The 24264-nt window shown below is 32.8% G+C and overlaps 1 protein-coding gene across 1 annotated transcript in view; it reads left to right on the forward strand.

Annotated features, from left to right (window-relative positions):
• The first annotated feature begins 5551 nt into the window (after nt 1–5551).
• The window catches only part of Arl4 (ADP ribosylation factor-like 4), a 41857-nt gene continuing 23144 nt past the window's right edge, over nt 5552–24264 (forward strand). The window contains exon 1 of the mRNA XM_013316975.1: nt 5552–6101. The gene's annotated coding sequence lies outside the window, so the exon portion shown is untranslated. The remainder of the gene's footprint in view (nt 6102–24264) is intronic.

Genomic DNA, 24264 nt, shown 5'->3' on the forward strand with positions numbered 1-24264 from the left:
ACTATTGGTCGGTAATGTTATATAGCCGAAAGGCTTCCCCTATAAATGGACTATCCAATAAAAAAATATTTTTTCAAATCAGATTAGTAGTTCCTGAGATTAGCGCGTTTAAACAAACAAACAAACTCTTCCGCTTTATAATATTAGTATAGATTTATCTTTAATAAATAATTTCTGCATCAATAGAAGGATTATCTGTAAACAAATATAAACTTTAGCTGAAATCGTTTACAATTGGTAGTTTTCTTTTTTATCTTCTAAGAAAATACAAAAGAACTAAAATTATTTACAATTAAAATTTACATGTGCTACTATTAATACTCGGTATCAGTAGAATGTAATTAATTTCACCATTCAATATGTAGGGTAAAATGCATAGGAGTTGCCTAGGTGACTGGCATAAAAACAAAGGGCTGTTTAAAAAGAGCCAAGAACATATTTTAAATAACTTATATACCTACAATCTACCATTATTACACTTGTTCACTTAACTGTTACAATAGCAACTTTCTTTAAATAAAAAGGTGACTGATCTTAATTACAGTGCGTGTTAAAATGTCATATAATTTGTAGACATAACTGACAAGAAACTGACAAATCAAATAAAAATCACAAACAATAAAGCTTGTAAATGAAGTAGACCCGTAACGTTAATTAAACAGAACAGGCGCCTCCGAACTCATTTAGTTTTTATAGTCTTGTTGACTCTACCGTAAACAAAAGACATTATAGTACAAATTGTGTTTACTTGGCAAATTTTAGGTGGACCTAAACAAACATATTAGTATTTGACGCGACACTTTTATCTGGGACAGTGGCTTGGTACAAAGCAGTAGCACAATACAATATTGTGTGTTATATTTTCATGTTTAAAAGTGAAATTAAATATTAAAAAATTAATAAAAATCCTATTGTTAGGTGTTGTTTATTCATTTGTCTTGTTATTTCTAAGTAATAACAATTATATGTAGCTATCACGTAACAACTAAATATTGTTACACTTTTCGCTATGTTAATCGCTGTTTTAAAAACGTCTTGGAATTTTAGAACTTTTTCAGGTCTTATATTTGGTAACTGCTTTTAATATCAAGAGTAATTATGAGCATTTAAGGTTGAATTGAGTCTCCGAAGGACTTATGAGGTGCAATTATTAAATTCTTGGAGCGGACAGGTATACGTTTGGAGGACGGCCATTAGTCCCTGCTAATGTTCTGTAGAATTTACAATGAATGTAAGACAAGATAATAAGAAATATCATATGGCAATTCTAACCTAATAAGAGATAGGCATGGGGGATTGGGCATGGGGCCTACCGTCTACAACCGGCTGCCGGACTAAATCACGGCATCCAGCTTCGCATCATTCAAAAATAGATTAAAAATTTTATCGAGAAAACTCTATATTCTTTTTTGTAAATCGCCTTTAATTTAAACATTACCAATAAATTGCATTGTATTGATTGTTAAGTGTAGTGTACAAACTCAATAAACGAACTCATCAATTGATTTTATAAGGGTAAATGTACACCTATACCTGGTTAAGGTTGTATAGAGAACGGTATTGGTACTATAGGACGTTGACATATTTTGTGAAGTTGCTATGGGGTGCGACCCTCGCGAATGTATAATGTAGACTAACGATTAAGTGGTTTACCTCCCCCTCGCTATATTGGCTTTTAATGGCTTCCAATGATACCCTGGTGTAAAATTAGCGCAGTAATTAACAAAAATCACAGATAGAACGCGAATAACTGATATCCTTAAATAAATAGATATTTTCGTTATCATTATCTGCCCATATCAATCTAGTACTTTTCAAAAATAACAGGCAGTGGATAACAATTTTTCATATATTTAACTCTTAACTCTTTATAGAGTAATTTAGTATGGCAATTTTTGGAGTAAATTTAAAATTTAAAGGAAAAAATGCATAAAATAATATGTAGTGTCTACATATAGCTGAAGCGCTTAACACCAGTAAAAAACTGTAAGGAATTAATCTATTAATCGCTAATTTGGATCTATCCTGTGACAAACATGACATCCGGATGTTAAACGCTTCACGGCACTCGTTCTGTGAATGACACGCAATAAAATCTGTTAAATTAATTCAACACAAATTAATCATCAATAGCAACTTATTTCAAGAAGGTTAATTCTAATCCAAAATAGAACAATGCGTCCGGTGACACTATCATATGTATATAATTTATCAATGTCTTATTTTCATTCAGCATCGCTTCTTGAAGCGTTAAAACGAAAGAAAGTTATTCATCAATGTCAGTCGATGTGTCGACGTGATGTTCTCACAGATAAAACTAAAGAAATGCCTCTACTAAACCATTATAGGACATCCTTCAATGACCAAGACAATTGGAAATATCTTAGAATGAAATTGTTTTATTTATTTATAACAACTGCATAGTATATAACCAATATGACACTATGAATTTATTATAATAATATATGACATTAAATTCTTTATTGTCATATATTTTTTAGTTTAATATTGATTGTAATTTACTTTATTTACATACTCTTTTGTCCTATTTTTATTGTTTGTGCACCAATACTTTATATATGTTGTGTTTGTCTGTAAGTGAAATTACATGTTGCCTGAAACCTTTTGCAATAGTGCCTATATATAAGAACACGTGTACTTTTGTTGATGAACCAAATAAATAAATATAAGTATAACGTTTGTAACAGGCTTCTTCTAGGCAATCAGACTATATGTAGATACAAAGTAAAAGAATACTCTAAAAGTATTGGCTGAAATTACGTAATTCCTTATTATCGATACTTAAAGCGAAAATCTTCAACTTTTAACAAAACAAAATTGATACTAAGGTAATTGAAAACTTTATTGGTGATACAAAAGTTTTAACTTTAATAAAATCTCATTTAAAACGTCTTTAACATTTTTTTCCAAACATTTAATTTCAACTTTCAATGTTAACCTTAATATAAAAGTACAATTTTACTTTAATCTTAGAATTGTCCTTACTTTAACTAATTATTATGAAATTCTTTTATCAAGACCTTCACGGCTACTGGGAGAATTTTTTACAACGATTTTTTTCACCTTTACTAATACACAAGGTTACGTTAATAAAAGCTAAAGAATGTACATAAAACAAAGGTCAAAATCTAATATAAGTAAAATTGTTTTTCTAAAGTAGTTTTGAAAGAGGATATGCGTTAAGAAGGGAGTAAATTCAGATAATATGATGGAAGATAGTACATACTGCGGAAACCCATTAACAACCGACCCTTAACTGTTTTAAAATATTCAATTAAAAGACTTAGGAGTAAGGAATTAGGCCTATTGCCTTAGTGCTTGCGTGAAAAAAAGATAAACAATAAACTAGACGTACACGTTCTAACATTAAAAGTACATGTAAAATATTTTTTTTTAATCTATATTCAAATTCAATGAAATGCTGAATATGCCTACGATTTAGAAATGAAATTCTTAGTTTTCATCGCTGTCAGCGGAGAGATATCACGGCACGTTATTAAATTTCCAGCTAAAATTGCTTTACAGTTGTTCGAAATAGATTTCAAAGTTCTCATCGTTATTAAATCTTACGTTAAACCATTTGTTAATGTCTTCGATGAACGTTCCATTTATATAATACGGATTAAAATACAACGGTTGACACCACTAAGCATTGTTAATTATATTGACGTTGATAATTTGCTAGAGCGTGTGAATACCGTCTGGGCCGGACTGTCGCCATCGTTAACGGCTTATTGAAATCCAATTAGTAGAGGCGTGGTTGATTCTTCTATGTTTATTTGGTCACCGAACACGTCAATATAGTGACAGTTATTAGAAGCAACGAAAAATTAAATAGATAAATTAATGAATACAAAAGATAGCACGATGTATTATAATTCTATTGTAACCCTGTGCCGTACAAAGAGTTCGGATCTTGTGGCACAATCACCCGTAGACTAAGTGTTTATTGTAAATAGATGAAGTGGCACTTACCTATTCAATGCCCCGCTCACCGGCGGCTGGTACCTGGTCATTTTGTCGGTGTCAATCAAGTCTGATCACAGTCGAGTAGTATTTAGGCGCGAACGATGCAGCCAGCTCGGTGCACCCGATGCAACACCTCCCGTAAGCGCGCTATAGACGCATCGTCGTCTAACCGAACCTTAAACTTAAGCGATCCCGTCCGCTTAAAAACCGACACGTCCGACGCGTGACTCTTTTCGTTAACTCCCGATACTAATTCCCCTGTGCCAAGTCACTGCCTTCCCCGCACCTCGCAGGCCCCGAACGCGACAGTGGCCGTGACGGATTTCTAACTACCCGCTTGTGCGGGAGAATAAAAATGAAGGCGGGCTACCTACATTAAACCGGATATGCAGGATTGCGAAATTCAAGATGTCGAACCATAGTACATCGTACCAAACATAACCTTATTTGTAATCGATTAAATCTAAAACTACCGAACGCATTAAAATATTGATCACAACAATAAATAACATCTATTAGATAAAGAGTTGCCATATTAAAAAAAATACAAATATAAAAAGTATTTCCATTTGGCCAGCTGATAAAGTACAAAATTATGCTGTAAAGATGAGTTCACAACAATGGATAAAAGTTTAAAAACAAAACTGCAATGGGGTGTGAACGTCATCGTATACAAGTTCAAGCGAAAGTTACCTCTATGTGGACTAGCTTAAAACATAAAGTTAAGTCAGTGTAGACTATGCTTTACAATTTGTGTGCATGTATGTTGTATGGTCGTATGTTATCAGAGCTCGGGGCAGGCGGTGCTTGGAACGAATGCTTATTGTTGTGGCTCCCCTGACACCCTTAACGACAACAAATGCATGATAACATTTCACACTAGACGTATACAAGTGCTGTCGTTAATGTTATGACTGTTTAGCTATTATTATTGTTAGTATAAAACATACAATGATATAATGTGATAAAAATAGATTTTTTTTATAATGACAGACATAGACAAATATATTATGTACGATGTGGTAGGTACGGTTTGCTAAATAATAGTAATCTATATAGCTTAATATTTTCATTGCATTTTATAGCCATTTTTCGAATAAAATTACTACAACTAATAAAAAATACTCAAACGGAGTACCTATTATACAAGAGCCTAATTACGAAGCTTTTTAAATTGCCCTCTTAAAACAGACTAGCCCTAACTCAGGTGAAACTGTCTAGAAAACAAGATATATAATTTTAGCAACAACGGGATGTCGAGGGCACTACATTGATGAGAATAAATAATATTCACGTCTAGAATTCAACATTTATTAGTTTAATCGTTTTAAATTGTGCCATGGCGACGAAAAATTCTAGTCTTTTTACGCATGCAGCTATGTAGTTTGTTTTTAACTAGCAGTAACTATTATAATTTCAACGCATTATGTGAAATTACGAGTAGGTGCTAGTGTTATATGCAGGCGCATAAAACACACGCGATGCAAAATGAAAGCGTCTTTACGTAGAAGTTTTTAATCACCATCGAGTTACCTCGCTCTGTTACTCGCAGACGCCGAATCTGGCAACACGCGACTGCATCCGAACGACAAAACGATCCGAGCCCGCCGGCGCGTTCGGGTTCGGCGTTCGTCGCTTGTCGCGTCGTCTGATCGGTCCGTCATTCAGTCCGGAGGTGTCCGCGGGCGGGGCGGCACGTGCGGTGCGCGCCTCGCATCTGTATTGTTTTGGCTCATCTAACCATTGTTTAATTCCATCCGACTAGAATCGATACGACATTGATGCAAAGTGCACGGCCTACGTTACTGCATTATCTAATATTTTAATGGCGTAACATAGAGACAATAATATGTTATCTGATAGAGCGAATAAATGAAGTCGTGATTTATTGACAAGTGAAACTTTCGATCGTTCATTTGTTGGATGTACCGTTTATGTTTTGTCACTGGACCAAACAAACGTGCAAGTGATCTTTGTTGTAAAGGGAAGCATGCAAATCAATAATCTAGTGGATACCCAGCTGCGAGCAACCGAGAGCTCGTACTGTGAGGTTTATTACACGGTTGCATATTGATTGGATCTCTGGCGGGATCACTGAAAAGTCACCATAGGTAAGAAATAAACACGATTTAAAATGCCATTTTTAACTGTTATTTTACAGCTTTATTAATTACAGCAAAATTGTATTGACCATTAATTCAAGTTTTAATTTGTAAAATGAAATTAAAAGTAAACATAAAAAGCGAATTAATTTTAATTTAGTTTTTACAGTCGCAAAGCGCCGCGACGTACTTGTATCCATCAGCCAACGTACGTTTCCCACTTTTTGCAACATGAAACATACGAGAATCTAAAATTAAAGTTGGAAGGTACAATTTGCATAAACATACAATTTTACATTCTTCAATCGTAATATACAATAAAGAGAAAAAATGTAAAAATTCGTTTTATTTTAGTAAAAATAAAAATATGAGAAACAAAGATGAATTATTTCGATAAATTCTAATTAGAATGGTAAATATGATACATAGTGTGCAGTGTGCCATGCAGATTTAAAAGCAGACGTCACATGCGTTAACAATGCTTTCAGTTTCCACTTTCATATAAATTTTCTCCACACGAGGAGCACCACTTCACATGCGTTTAATACCGTGATCATTGAAATAGAAATAGACGTCGATGTGAGAAACATGTTGTATAATACACTATCATAACTCTTAATAAACATTTTCCCAAGAACGATAAGTACAAGAATTACTAATGGTAAGTATTGTCACTTATTCTGGATTAGACACAATTATTGTTCTGAGTTGACAGAGATGAATATTAAGAGTCACCATTTTTCACGCTATATCCTACGCATTGACTACCCTTTTTCTTTAACATGGAATATATACTGGCTTAAAGACATAAAAGACGCTCTTGCTGAAGGCCGAAAATTTGGTCCCCTTTTTGTTAAAAAATATCACGGCTTTACCAAACTGGGTGGGTGGTTGAATTACGTTAAATTCTCGTTTGGACTCTGCAATAAAACATGGTATTCTAATATTATAAATAAAAATAAAAGAAATTATAAATTCTGAATCTGGTATTCAGGACATCATGGGCATTATACTAAATATTATTTCTAATAAAAACGTAACTAAATTAACTACCATTAATTCCAATATCAAATTTGATATTGCACAAGTCGCAAGTCACAATAACGAAGTGCCTACAAATTGTTGGTTTATATCGGGCGATGACACATGCGAACGTCTTGATGGTTTATTATTGCAGCGGACGAAACTCTTATTCGAAGATGTAACCACGACGACAAATCATGATTTATAAAGCTTGACCACTAATAACCAATTTTTTAACGGTTTTCAATTTGACTCATTTTAATTGCTTAATAATTCGCAATTAACTTTACTGTGAGTTTCTACTGCTTTAACATATCTATTTCTCTACTTCATCAAAAACAATGTGAGAGCTGGCGATATGTTTATACTGCTCTTTGTAAATCTGCTCGAAATTGTTATCTCTACCACCAAAATAACGTCAAAACATCTTGTTATATCACTACAACAATCGTAGCGTATACAACACTAATGTGCAATTCAATTTGTCTGAGGTCATTCCTATTGTTTCGAATTGGATTAATAGCGTTAATAATGTAGTGGGTACGAGTAGGTATTCTTATAGACATCGCCCACCTACCTGCATGACCTTAAGTATGGGATTTAGTTACATCTCAAACAATAGAACTGGAATCAAGGTTTACTGCGTAGTTCGACGGCATTGTGATATGATAATCATAAAACCCTTTGAATATACATCAATATAAATTAACTAATATACGTATTTAACAGTTTTGAATTAATACTTATAAGTCGTACGTATAATTTTGTTCAGCTATTACGTTTTATTTCTCAAATTTAGTTTAATCTAATGTAAAATGGATGAAATCTTAAAGCGCAATTGCGAAGCACACCTGACCGCAAAGAGGGAAGGCAACCAGTTTTGCCAGGTGGGTCGAATCATGTAGACTCCTTCCTTTCATGTTAATATGCGGGCTAAAATTTGGCCTTAGTACTTAGGATAAGAACATACATTGAGAGAAAGAGGTAACAAATAAGTATTGAATTTTTCTCTATATTGTGCTGCAAAAAATTATGACTTTATAATAATTAAACTTTGCACCCACATTGGTACTCTGATTAATAAATTTCTTTGAACATTACCAAGACGGATGTTATAAAGACGATGTTATCTAGTTTTGAATAACATTAAATAATTTTTCTAAGGATGAGAAATAAAATCTTGACTCGTCATTTGTTACACCAAACTAATCTATGCATCAAAAAATATGTATTATGCGAAAAGAAAGTGAAATTTGCTAGCGATTTAAATTTATAATTAAAACATTTTTGTATTGTGTAAACTAGGTTTCAAAGGTACAGTATAATCCATTGTCTTATGTTATAATTTTATTAATATGTCTAGCAATAAACTTCACAATAGGTTAATAACTTTGATAACAGCTAATTGTGTGAGTTTTGAATAATTCTTTAACCGTGGGTTTCTGAGACATAAATTTGCATAAAATATATCGTCATCCCTGTCATTATCTCTGACAACACAAAAATAACAATATGGTTTCTATAATATAATTAAATAAAAATACATAGACAATTCTAAAAGACAATCATATTTTCGTTAAACTACTCTCCATTTTAATAAAGTTTTTATTATCGACTCATTCCAAATAATTTTTCCTTAATACATCATGTGTTTTCTTTAGATGAAAGTAAAAATATACACAAGCTTATTTTTATAATCTTCGGCCGTGCGTTAAAATTTGAACAAGTGGCAGTTGGCAAGACAAACATCGTGAGAACCTTGTACGTCACAGAAACAAGGTCGGACGTTAATTCGCCTATCAATTCAACTTGTTTTCTTTTTTATCTGTAACACAACTTTTTTAACATTTTCTGTCAATTTATCAAACAAGGCCAGTTTCATCGGACACTGAGCAATCGTAGACGTAATCGGTTATAATAAAATAAAATGTAGACTTAATATACAGTAGACATGATTTTTTCTTTACTATTATAATATCTTCTGAAGTAATCAAAACAAAAAACCTCTTAGATACTCTAGCTTTAAAGTCCCATAAAAGATGACTAATTTGTAAAAATAAGAAAAAAGTACTATACTTTTTGTTCTTATTTAAAATCTTTATGTAAAATATCCACTGAATCATCCCGTTCGTGATTTGAATCGCTTAAACTCTGTGGTCGGACATTCCAACGAACCCAATGATTCATCATCCCTTTATCCCTACATATTTAAAGTTATTGTTTAAAAAGTTAACAACACTGCCATATCTTAAGTAGTTCCAGTCTCAGCCTGATGCTATAACGTGGATTCTATAGAGAGACCTCTTCAACGCAATAAACCTACTTATGTTAAAATACCTATTCTACAAGCCTTTTCTGATTTTATCAAATCTGCGAGCAGAAGACATTCAAGCCTGTTGAACATTTAATATATTGATATTGTTACATTATTTATGTGCTTATAATACTCAGAATATATTCTAAGATTCCATTATCCTTGTAGGTATCTCGTCTCCAACATTCCTCGTTGACTAAAGTCTGTCGATGCTATTTGCGGTCGACCGGTCGAAAACCAGTCGAACGTACTGTACTATCCTGAACGTTTTGTTGTAATAAACGTGTACGCCGATGTCCAGCCTTTTGATATAATTCAATAGAACAGGTTCCTCGCCAAGGACGACTCATCATTTAACTGAATGATTATAATAAAAGTTGCCATTACGTTTGAACACTTCTCTGTCTAATATTTTACATTTAACAAACGAATATTACTAATTTAAAACCATACCGAGTAATCTTATCTTATTATTGTTATAAATGCGAATGTTTGGAGAGATGGATGTTTGTTTGAAGCTCCAAAACGGCTTAACGGATCTCAATGAAATTTAGTGTACATATAGAACATATTCTGGAATAACACTCATTAAGTTTTTGTTAATCCAGCGGACGTAGTCGCGGGCGACAGGTAGTCTGATGATCTGTAAACTCTATACTCGAACAAACGTTGAGTTTGTTGAGAAAATATTTGTTTAGATTTAATTGGATAACTTCAGATTTACGATTTAAGCAATTCCATAATTTAATATTTGAATACTGTACTCACTTACGAGATTTATAAATCATTTTCCATGAATTTTTTGGTAAAGAACTTTGTAAAAAGCAGCAACAAACAGTATTTTGTAGACATTGTATCATATTACCAAGAATTTATATAAAAATGTGTTTTGCAAAAAATAGCTCCTGCTATATTCTAAGACATCTCAGTTACGAATACTGTTAAAAAATTTATAACAATTTCTTATAACGTTAACTTACCTAACGGACATACTCACGCGTGATGGTAAAAACACATCAAACAAATTATTAACGGTTTTCAGATGTATTTTAAAACGTTAACATACATTTGTTCAGGTATTTTGCAGTCAATTTGCAAACTGTAATAGACTTTATTTTATTGGCATAGAGTAGAAAATCATGCTAACATTTCCATCCACCTCAGTATAGCCGTGAAATATAACGGTTTTTGATACAGTACAGAATGTGTTTGAAAATGATAACCTTAAACTTCAGATTGTACTCCTTAAAATATCATTCTTGTAGCTTTCAAGCGCTTATTTACTTGGCTAATTAATTAATATTTGCAGAATAATTCTTCATCTCATTGGATCATGTTTAGCAGCCAATTAGTAAAAATAAACGTCCATTTTATATTTTTCTAAACGACTTGAATATTAATCCAGAACATATTTCGGTTGCAAACTGTTTATTGAAGTTAAAACCACTTTTTCTATAAACTATTTCATTGTATCACTATTACTGTGTTTTATTCATTGACTAAGATGACAATGTTATTTTCCTGCTCTGTTTATGCGCTTTGTTATTCCCCCAATGAGCAGTGTCGCCCGCATCATTTGAAATAAGAGCAACAGCCATTATTCCATCGTCTTCAAAAGAGTTATTTCAACTGAACAAAAGAAATATGGAACGCGGCAAATGCAAGCTTTTACCGTTTACCAACGCAAAATTGGCTCGGTAAGACTCCTTTGACATTCGAGGATTTGCGATGCGAAACTTTACACTTTTCTCTTTTGTTATGGCAAGTATAAGAATACTAACAATAACCAACAAACTTGACTTGTCGCAATAAATACGAAACTAATATTTTAGATAGACTTTTTAATTGAATAAAAGCTAGTAATAAAAGTATTTTACTAAAATGATATTTTTGCCTTTAAATGCCTTTCTGCGATTTCTGTATTATATTGTATTTTAACATTAACGAAGTGGTGTATTGACTCGCTCAATTATGTTTATTGCAGTCAATGAACGTTAATAAGTGATTGTAAATTTATTCGAACTAAATAAGTACAGTTTTATTAGCTTAATTGCTATAGCTGGACAATATTTATGAAATTTTTCTGTGTTCTTTGAAAAAATTAAATCGCTTACTCCTTTAGTTATTCTTTAGTACGTTTGTACCATTCTCTTAAACGGAAATGGACACAATAATTTTAATCATCTGAGGCAGATGTAAAAGGACGTGTTTTCCACAAAAGATCTATTTTAAGATAACGATATTTATCAAGTTGTTTCTTTAACCGATTTAATCTCAATGAAATTAAATATTCAAATACGTATTGATATTCTGTGATCAAATAATCGCTTATTCAATGGAAAGGGGATGAAATGTAAACTAGATTGAATACAGCTCGAAATCCCATCATGCTTCAGTATATCGATCAAGCAGGGGCGCTGAATAAGGGTCGAGGCACTTGACGTTTACACTATAAATATTTGAGCAACACTCTCCAGTAAAGGACATGACGACGAACTGGGTGCAACGTCGCCTACCTACTATGTTAATTAAGTTCACCGGATAAACTAAATTGACATACATTTTACTACTTTTAGACAACTCTGAATATGGCAGAATATATAACGGACATTACACGAAAACTTATTTTATAGAAAAAAGTAAACTAATGGAATAGGTTATGAAAAATAAAAAAAATGTCATCAGACTCACAAATTACGCATTTAAATTTTTTCGTATCATTGCCCGTATTACAATAAAATAGAGTTCAAAATTGTGCATCAAGCAGTAAATTCGCAAAATACCCGTGACACTATGAAGTACGATGCACTTTGCGGTTTGCGTACAAAATGCTAAGCCGTTATTTCCTTACTGTTTCTTTATGCAAAACTCAAAGTAATAAAAAACGTAGTATGCTACTGAAGTAACAAAATTTATCTGAACATTACCGTATGTGACGTTGCCGAGCCGTAAACGATTACGCAAGCCATTGTCTATGTTAAAACGAAATCTTTAACTTAAGATCGTGAAACTTTCGCTTAAAAAAAAGTCTATGTGTGTGTCGTAGCTTGATTTGTCCCCACTTAAGGACTTGGAGGCTACTCAAGTTAGGAGTGACTAGGCCATAGTCAACTTCGCTGGCTTAGTGCGGGTTGGTTGATTTCACACATCTTTGAATTACTTCGTTGATAGGTGCAATCTACATCACGATTTTGACCGTAAGAACGTTGGATAATTGTACATACGCAATTTTAACATAAAAAAAACACATTGATACGTGGTGAAGATTGATCAGAGAGCATAGATTTAAATTCAGTTTGTTCAACAACTGCACCTCCGAGGCTCTTATAATTCTGTACTGTACCCAAATTATAATTCATAATTTTACCAATAGTGGTTTTCGTGGATAAAATTACTTGTGATAGAGTTTGCATTAAATCTCTATTGTACTAGTAAAGTGTAACACTTACTTTTAATACTATTAAATATAAAAACTTTATGCTTTATTTACTAACTGTACTTAGTACATTATTTTATTCGAGTCTAGCATTAAGGTCAGACAATACTAAACTCTATAGAAACAAAGTTCGTTACATCCTCTGACTTTATATTCCAGACTGATTTCTGTTTGGTGTCTACGCTGTAAATTAGAGGTCATTGTGTATAGTAAATTCGTCAAGAACTTTTCCTATATTAAATAACTTTGAGACGCCTTAGTGTCTGTTATGAGAGGGATTCCTTCGGTCTCGAAATTGACTTGTCCGATATCATCCGCTCGATTTCATTTAATACCGTCCGCGCAAATTCATTGATTCTATTTGAACTTTTGATAGATATCTAGTCCGTTTTATTATTCATAGCTTTATTTGCGATTGAATAGAATTTTTTATACGAATCAATTGAAATCTTTTATGTCCTATATAATTCATCATGCATATAAAAGAAATGTAAATAATAGCTAATAAAACATATTAAACAACATCACATTACTATTTTTTATTAGTATTTGCTATCTACATTACAAACAAATATTGTACACAGCTATTCCGAAGATCTTTATTACATTTCGCAACAATCACGTACTCATATCGAAATATCTTTACGCCAATATATTTGCTTGGAGGCAGACTCGATACCAAATGACGCACTATGATATTGCCAGTCTAGACATCGGATTCCAGATCTCACCCACTTACATTACCTACCTATTTTACTACTTTCTTAGATAAAAACAAGGTCAATTGTAGACTTTGTGGACTACAATATAAAGTTGTTATTTTATTGTTATTTCTTTCTTCTTACTTTATGCTTTTGTTTTTCTCTTATAGACAAACTAGATGTCGCCATCGTCCTCCACAAATTAAAAAAAAACCTAATAAGTAGGCTATGTGTTCTTCCAGACTATGTTCTACAATTATGCCAAGTTTCTGAAAGATCCGTTGAGCCGTTTCGGAGATATCTACAAACAAACATCCTTTCATCCATCTATACATTCGCATTTATAATATTAGTAAAATGATGAGCCTAGGAGGAATATTATAGATAAGTTTACACATGTAATTAGTAAACTATAAGAGTAGTGGTTAAGTTCCCTATTTAAACAATCAGTGACCGTTTTATGCGTAATTTAATTACATTTGATTGTGAGTTGCATAGCGCAATGAAATAGACGTCTTTATTCAACTGCCATTGTCAACCAAATGAACGGGACAATAAGTGAATGCCCTTATTACTTTTAAAATAGTCTCTCTCCTAATTAGGCTGCCAGTCACGTCGAATTAGATGGACGTGTAATTAATAAACAGACAAAACTGGCGTGGGACTAGTCGGTCGTTCACTGGTGTAGGCGCAACTCAAATATAATATGGAGATATGTTCTCCATAAATAGACTATTACAATGTAAAGTACATAGTAAAAAATAAACAGTTTACATAACTGAATAAGTCAGATTATGTATTTGCATTTTTTAAACTTTCGTAATAATGATATTATAATACATTGATTGATGGAAAAACCTAATTTGCATCTCATTGTAAACTATAAAATACAATCGGAACTAGATAAGCGAGAAAAATATCGCGGACCCTTGGACCCGCTTATCCACGCTCGACAATTGTCATTTATCCTTAATTCTTTATACCTAATGCGAACATAGAATTCCCAATCAAACCAAACAAGCAAAATTCACCAAATTCAACTACAGCCAAGAGTATTAAATATTGAAATAAAATACCAGTGATAGCTTTACTTTGGCAATGAGATAAATTCACAATACGGTTAGTATTTAAATAAGACATCCGCTAACAGCTATTATTATTCAACAGTACTCGGAGACCAGCGCATATACGTCTTGTGACAGACGCGACTAGACTCTATTATATCATTCATTCACAATCAAATACCCTTATTGGCTTGCCTTGAATGTAGTTTAGAAGTATACTAAGGAAAATAGGCTAAAAAAAGATGTCTCACTATATTGCCTAATAATTTTAATTCCCCTGTGGGTTTTAGTTTGTCCGATTTAAAAAAGGTACATTTTACTGGCGTTCTAGTAACAAAATTAAGATAATATAATATTATACAGTAGTCAAGAAAAACAACGATAGCATCAGATCGTGATCGATGGCTTCACTGTGAAGATTTAAATAAACTTCAAAAGTGTCATAATATCGTCACAATGTCACGATAGTCTCAAATAAAACCGCCTGAAGGTGAAGGCGATGGATCGCTCCAAAGGAAACAACGTCATTAACAACACATCCTACAATAACACGTGCTATATTTCGCCAGTTAACTTACATGCTAAGTGCTCATTAGCGGTACTAGAACTTTTTCTTTTAATAGATTAATATTCAGAAGAACATCTTATACGGATATAACAAACCTATACGGCCTGTAGCACACTGACGCGCAAGAAGAAAGAATATTAAGCGAAGCGAAATTTCAATAAAAGGTTGAACAGTTAAAGCTACCAGCAACCGAAGCTATTATAGTCTCAGTGTGCTGCAGGCATTACTTTAGCTTTGTTTTTACCAAACGCATATGAGTATCTTATTTTTATTCAAATTTATTGTTTGGAATGAATATCGTTTTTATTTTTAAACTTTAAACAAGTATACGTGACACACGTTTCTGCGGAATGCATGAAAGCGTCAAAAATAAATCTAGTTTTACCTTCCAGCGAACTTTCTTGTGTGGGAGATACCACATTAATATAGGATCAGGCGAGTCACGATTTCTCTTAGATTTCCTTATCTGATACATCCTAAACTAGAGAAACTTCGTGAATTCGCCCACGTAATTTCGGTACTAAAAATGTCAGTCATGTATTACAGCATTTATGACATGAGTATGATTATGTTTAGAAAAATATTCCATTCTATTATCGTAGTAAGTTTAATAACAATACTTATTTGCGTTCAAACGAAGAGATATAACACAGATTTTGAAGCACTGGCTAGTATTTCAGGGACGACAGTAACTCCCGTGTTGCAGTCAATTTTGTATTTTCAAACAACTTATTAAAACGTGACGTATCTAATGGTTAACACAGTTAACAGTTTGATTTTTTTACCGATTACATAAGCAACGTATACTTGAGATAAATTCTCTTTTAGAAAATACACAACAACAATAAGTGACGTGTCATCGATTCCCATCTGACCGAGAGGTTATTGATCGGAGAGTTTTAAAAGGTTTCCTCGTTCATTGTCTCAAACGACAGGCGCCCGCATTATAGAGTACTGAACGTGCCTAAGTGGTGGCGGCGCATCGTTAATATTGCCGTCTGCCTCCAACCAGTTCCTCCACAATGCATGCATTATTACCAATATAGATCATAATTCACAATATAACTATATTTCTTCGGTGTGAGACAGACTTACAATGTATATAATAGTTAATAATTAGTGTTCCCAAAACTGTACGAGAATACGAATATAACGACATCCCAACTAAAAATCGGTCAAACCTTCCAGAACTCAAAATAAAACGAACATACGTACTAAAGTTGAAAAAAATATAACCGTTCTATCATTCGGACTGTAACACACAATAACAGCAACTCACAATGCAATTCAAAGAATTCAGAATACAATAGTATTCGGACAGCTCGGTCAACTAACTATTGCACTTACTATATCTAAATTCGCCTCGATAGCAGCAATAAATAAAAAATAATAATCTGTATATTGTATTATTACAAATACCTGACCTACAAAATGGTATCCAGTTCGTATATTACATAATCGAAGACGCTAAGAATAAATCTTGGCCTCTAGCCTCACCACGACACATCGCGACATTCATGAATATTCCGATCGCATAACGCACACGTGCGTTAACCACATTTGGTATTTAAATATAGCTCGGATGCAGTCCTATCCTATATCCTAATTGTCGTGTGATTAGTAAAAATACTCTGGGGTGTACCAGTGACATTGAGCTGCCTAAATCAGTACCGAGAAGGGAAGAGATATTTATAATTTCACACCCACTACACATCGCCATACCACTCGTTGTCATGGACCAGGAATTTTCTATTTGGAGGGTTTACGAGCGTCATCGCGGTCAGGAATTTCAACATTACGTTGTACTGTCAGACGTCGTAGGTTGGGGTGAACGCAAATAACTTAAGAGATAAAACAAATCAATAGTTAACAAGAATAAATTAAGACTTAACGACCGCGGGTCGATTTTTAAAATAGAAACAAGCATTAAACTAAAACTCCATGGAAGTACATTTCTGGAATTATAAAAAATAAACACGCAACTAACAATAAAAACGTATTAAAAAGGAACAAATGACTTTAACACGACTTGATATCTTTATTGTCGGTTTGTTATTAGAAATTGTTCTGCAATAACATTGTTGACATGCCATAGAATCACATAATACCGTATGATTACATACCGATGTTCATGAAGAAATTGTCTCCGACCATTACATCGGTTACACGATGGGGCGACGGCACGCGACGTAATTTGCCACTGATACTTGAACTGCATTACATACCGTATTTATGTGGAATTTCTAACATCTACATCTAATATTGAACTTAAAGGTGTCAAATTAATTCTCACCTCTTAGCATTTTACATTTAAAATTATAAAAATCTTCATTATAAGAGTACACGGTATACACTTTAACTATTTCCGTCCACTTCAAATCACTTCCTCTCAGTCGTGTAGTAAAAAATCTATTTTTGTTGGAAAGCAATAATTTATCTTCTATAAACACTCTAGGAATAGTGAGAGAACCGAATGCTATTTAAGAAATAGTAGTGAAAATATTGATTTTAAAAATGCTCACACAACGACGATATTTATGTGTATCAAATGTTTACAGATATAAACTTTTGTGCTACTATTTTATTATGATTACTTAATTTATTCAATGCTTTTATACAATAGCATCAAATGATTGTCTTAATTCAATACAAACATTTTAATTCTACTCTTACGAAAGACAATTTCAAATCTTTTCAATACAGACGCGGTTGAATAGTTTCGTATTTCGATAAAGCTTTTTTATTTTGCATTGTGTATAGTATCGTCTTTGTTATAGTCATAACTGCTATTATATTTTAAAAGAATAAAAAAATCTGTTGTCCATGACTTAGCTTAGGTCTTTATATAGATTTGTTATAATAATACGGCCGCGATACAGTAACTATTTGTATAATAATTTTAATATTAAGTTTTCAAACATCGTCCTATGTAAACGTCAAAGTTTTTCCCTTGGGTGAATCTTGTCTTCCATATGTTTTCAAATGCTTTAATCGATTGCAAAATTATTCTTACTAAGTAAAGGACTGCCAAACCTAATACAGGTTAATAAGAATAAATGACAATTTTTAATTATTTTTGTTCTGATAAAATTCAATGCAAAACGTAACGACACAATTGATCATGTAGAGTTCCAAAATTAAAAGTATTTTAAAAATCATTTTCGTCTGTCATCCGTTACGAAAATAATCTTATTATAATATTTTATCTGTTACATTATTTATAACATACATATTGTTGTAGCCTCGTATTCACTTCACAATAAGAATCTGATTTAAATCAGGAAATTTTGCATATTGCTTAAAGAGCATTTATGCCTTTACCTTTGTATATTACCTCGTAAACAACCGCCGCGTCAGAATTTGATATTAAATTTCGTTCACGGTTCCAGTTTGCACGGGATATGAAGCAAACAGGGCGCATATTCCCGCCTTATCCCGCTCCCCTGTTAATCCCCAGTCTCCCCATACGGGATTTACATATCACTCTGACCTATATACAAGAACAAACTTACTTTTCATTAAACTTTCCACCCTATAGGAAACATTGTTGTTGACACTACAAAATGCAGAGGCGTATTTGATTTAAATAGTTAATTCGCAAAAATTAAACATGAACTAACATTGGCCCTCGACAGATCACAATTCTAAGGACTGTTGTCATTAGCTGGTGGGCAATTGGCTATGTTAGCGACATCACGTGACTGCTAAAAATCTAGCATCTTATTGGCATACTAAAGACAATATTAAGAGTACTCGTAATCGATGTGCTTATGTGTAAAAGTATGGATATAGAGGTATTGAGAGAATTGTGCCAGGGCCGTATCTAATGGAAATCCGTAATCTCTGCTTACCCATTTGGGTCATGGGCAAGTACTTACGTTTACAATAATACCATCTCGTTTATATATTATCACTATCAGTTACTGTTCCTGGAGTACGATAATGGAAAAATTACATGTTTATAATAAGATTTAAAAACTTTTTATTCTTCTCCGTAATATAATTTTTAACAATCAAAAATTTTCAACGGACTTGAAAACAAACATTATGGGACTAAACAAATATTGTTACTTAAATATACTTAAGCTGTACAAAGCATTTATTCTTTGGAAGAAAGTTAAATAGATTTAGCGAACTTGATTGTTTTTTCCTTAATGAGATTTTTGTAGAGAATTTGCCAAATATAAAAAAATAATCATGAACTGTAAAAAGCTTCATTAATTGAATAAGCTAGTCTATCTGCTTCTAGAAGTAAATGCACAGACACTTTTTATTTTTGACAAAGTTTTAAAGAATTTAATATCATCATTTTTGTTGTATGAAATACATGCTCAAAAGCATGAAAGATAATATGGATAAAAATTTCCAATGCAATTTAAATATACAGCCATGTTCTTGACCTCACAATCGACGTGTCATCACAGGTGGAGTATCACTTCACAACTGCAATAAATACGTTCAAGTTTATACATTTGAGGAAATAAAACGAAAGGCATTTCAATAACAAAGTGATGTAAACAGTGCTCGCCGGAACGACGCTCCAATTACTCTCTGTTTGTACACAGTACACACGCCAGTTGTAACGATGCTCGGATTTGGTCAATGTGTAAAGGCCACCTGAGACGGCAACATATTTATGTTTGTGCTATATGTATTCTTGTACATTTTTAATGTTGATGTGCCGACATTACGCTATATCGCTTTTCTCTTGTTTATTATTTGAAATCTGTGGTACCTTTGAAAAGGTACGCGTCCATTGGTCCGCGCCGGACGCACCGCACGAACGGCCCGCAGCGTATTTTATTTTGTTTTGTATGATTTTACATAGCGCTGCGTCATCCGCGCCGCGTATCGCATCAAGACAAAACAAATGCGTTTAATCCGTACGTGCGGTGGGTCCGGCGGAAACAAAGTTTAACAAAAAAATCTTTGCACATTCCCATTTTTTAATTATCTTGGATGCAATAGTAAGTGGTGGAGAGTACATTTAAAATATCTAGTCTTGCAACATTTTTATTACGTATGTAACAACTCTTGCAGACAACCATTGTACTATAAATATACCACCGCTGCGCATAGTTCGCGAATACAATGTATAAAACAATGAAATGAATGGAACATGTAAAATTTATCGAAACTTAATTATCGCACTTTCACCCTATTGTTTTCATTGTTCTTTGACTTACCATAGAACGAAATAAGACTCATAATAGGTAATAAAAGGTTTCATGTTGTTTTTATGGTCAGATGGATACATCGTTTACCAAAACAATACTGGATTAGTTTTTATGCTTACATTTACGAATGTTAGTTTCATGTTAAGATTACCAGTACTATATGGTATTAAATTTATTTAAACAATCTGCTATGTATTTAGGTTTCATAGCAAAAGTTATCTGTACAGTCCTGTGTTGTCCACACTTTCAAACATTTAAAGCTATGATAGAGGTAGGCAAATATAATAATATTCCAGCAAAAGAGCGTAATAAAATTTTAAAAATAAATCAAATGATTCCTCTCATAATTGATAAGGTTTCGGAACAAGTGGTAACATTAACTCTAAAAATCTAATAGAGGTATATCAGACGTTCAAATTATCGAACATAAATCTAATCCCTTTAAAAAAATTACGTGTTCTAAGTATCAGTGTTGTTATTGTTCACAATAGCGCTGTATAAAGGAACAGAGTAAATGCCAATTATAGTACTGTCCGTAGATTATAGGATGCGAGGATAATGTAGTGTTCCGCAATGGCGGCGCTTCCGGTCGTGTCGTACCTGGCCGGAAGTGGGGCACGTGCGCCGTGCTCGATCCCGAGGCCTCCATGCGGCGAGATAATTAAATACGATAAGTCCCCTAACACCTGTGTACTTGGTTAGGATTTTTTAATTACAATAATTTTACGTTATGTTGAATTTAAATTTAAATGTTTTTGTTTATGAGTAGAAACAATTAATACTACGTTTACCAACACGTGGTAGTTAGATATATACTGTATAAAGATCCCAACTTATTAACCCCGGCAAAACATCCGCGATCAGTTTGCCCCTATCCGCTTACTACAAAGATTTGCATTACTAAATGAAACGAAATGAATGCAAACTTGGAAACCCTCCTAAACCGCACATACAACAAATGCTATAAGAGGACTATTGAGGGATACGTCAACCCTCCCTCGGTGAGGTTTTTAATATAGGAAGTCTGCAAGCCTTTGTCCAGTTAAAAAATATTTGAACAAAATTGGGGACTTCTTTAGAACGTTAACCGCTGCGCTATGATGCTGGTTTCTTTATTGTGTTTGTACAATACTGCCCGTTGTGCAAAATAAAAAAAAATACAATAGGCATAAAACAGAGCCAAACGCCCTCTGCAGTATTTTTATGATATGAATCGACGTTTAATAAAAACAAATGAAAGTTAAATGTATAAAAAACCTACTATTAGAGATGTTTTTGGTAAAAATAACCTAGAACCTAGGTAAATATACTTATATTTATAACAAGAAGGGTGAGATTATTTGGCACAATGTTCCAATGATTGCATCCACATGAATGATTCATTACAACTACCATTAGCCAATGCAATAACGTGGGAAGATATTACCACCACTATCGTTACTCAATTGGACAAACGTAATACTAAATTAATCTTGAGAATTTACATTTAATTGTTACGTAAATTTAAATTATAGACTATGATTAAGGCTTATGCCTGTTTGATACTATTTTTTTGAAGCTTATTCCTAAGCTTTCCAGCTACTATAAAAATATAAAACGAAATCTTACGAATTTCTAAAGGAATAATGTTTGACATATTATTTAACTTTCTCAATTATATAAAAAACTGACGAGATTGAATGTGGATGGCTACAAAGATAGAGGAAGACCAAAGAAAATATGGATGGTCATATGTGTAAGGAGGTGAATTCAGATATGACGACTAATAAGATATGTATTGTGAATAGTACTTTTAGACATTATTAATTAGAATCCTTTGGCGCTAAAGACGTGCTTTCATTATAAAGTCCAGTGTCAGAATGAGGGGACATAAACGTCTACATTTTAGTAAAGCTAGTGTTCCGTCAATACACTGGCACATTTTCGGATTTTCTTCCCAACAGTACATGCTGTGCCGACCCTCCGTAGAGATAAGTTCAGTTTGATTTTTTTTTTAACTTTCCCTTCTTTGTTATCATAAGGCAATTTATCCTGTAATATAAACATTGGAAGGTCACATGAGGCATACGAATTATGGTTAGTCATTTAAAAACATGTGATGCTTTTGATGTATATTAAAATGGGCGTCGATATATTTTTTTTATCTGTATCAGAGAAGCGTGTGTGACGTCCCAGTACTGTTTGATGTGGTTAACCAGCTGAAACAGACGGATCATATTTAAATCCTATTAAAGGCCAGACTCAACGAATCTTATACCCTTTCTAAATACAATTTGCTGGATATAAAATAGACCTTATAATTCATTTATTTTTTTACAAGCGTGAATAGTATAATAATAATATAATTCGAAATCAAAGCATTTACCGAAATAAATTTTCTCATATCTGAATTTTTAAAAATACCACTATATGTTTATGCGACATCCTTATGGATATCATAAGATATAAGAATGCTTCAAAGTATCTTCACAATTGAATAAAGCCGAGATGACGACAGGAACGTGTTTATTATTTGTCGAGGGTGCCAACATACAGGTAAAAGAAATTTTGGTGACATAAATTAGTCACATATCATTTTAATAGCACTTTATTTCAATCCCTCTAAAAATATGTCCGGCGAAACATAACCTATTATTTTTCAAACATGTACTCATAGTCTGGAATTGTTCTAAAGATAATTATAACGAAGTATTTTAACTTTCCCAGGAGTAGGAAATTCTTCCACTAGTAGGAAGTTGCACGTTAACTTCCTCTGAATCCGAACTCAACCTCTTAAAGAATTGTTAACTATTTTCGACGTGTGTGAAAATCTAGTGTAAACTTAAATCTGTAGAGAAAATCGGCCGCAAGTCTTTAAATAGTTAATTAGTCGTTTAATTCTTATTTTTTTGGTGATATTATTTTCATTTATATATTCATTCATTAATACGTGAAGAGAAAACATTGTACCTCTTAATAAAAAAATCCAACGAATGAATGTGATATTTGACACACATTTCTAAGCAAAAAACAAATCGTTTGATATCTAATTATGATGGAATTTAATCGCTGATTGCTTCCCATAACCTAGAATTCTTTATAAATTCGCAACAAACACGACCCAAGAAATAATCTATTAATAATGACGTGATAAACTGGGTAAAACCATAAAAATAATTGAATTCTCATCTCTCCCTCTTCTTAAAAAATAATAATCCGAATCAATACAGATTAGCATCGTTAAAGAGTTCTTCAAATAATCAGGATAAACAAAATCAGTTCGCAATTTTCATTTACGTAGCGGAGGAGGCGATCGTAAAATTTTAAACATCCTGTTTATTTTAATAACGGTTTATGCCAACAAAACGTTTATGATCATACTGTAAATCAAAGACGTGCCAAATACTTATGACATTCGTAATGATCTTACGGACAGTTTCCACTATCGTAACATTTTATAACAACATTGTTGCCATCTCTTTAAAAAAAGACATATCAATATGTACTTATTATAATATGCTACAAATCATTGCCATGTTAAACCATAATTAAATTAAAAAGAAATATACGGTCTTATGGACACTCTCATCTTAAAAATTACGTAACACTTCTGTGGTTGGAAGTCCTTCTATGTATACAATTCAACTTATTAATTCGCTTTAAAACTTTGTTATTTTTCTATTGAATCTATAAATAACCAAAAATTATAAATATGTAAAAATTATATTTTTTATTCATGTCTATAAAATACCACGTGTTATATCTCTTATTTTTTTTTTATCGTAGAATTTTAAGAAATGATATGTAATTGATAAAAAGCGTTGTCAGATTATCTCTCGTCGGAACATGTGATCCGATAAGCCGATTATAATTCAAACCTTACACAAATTGTTTCGTTCGCATTAATACA

This window comes from Papilio xuthus, unplaced genomic scaffold (genome assembly GCF_000836235.2).
Source record: "Papilio xuthus unplaced genomic scaffold, Pxut_1.1 DF826945.1, whole genome shotgun sequence".
NCBI classification, from domain to species: domain Eukaryota; kingdom Metazoa; phylum Arthropoda; class Insecta; order Lepidoptera; family Papilionidae; genus Papilio; species Papilio xuthus.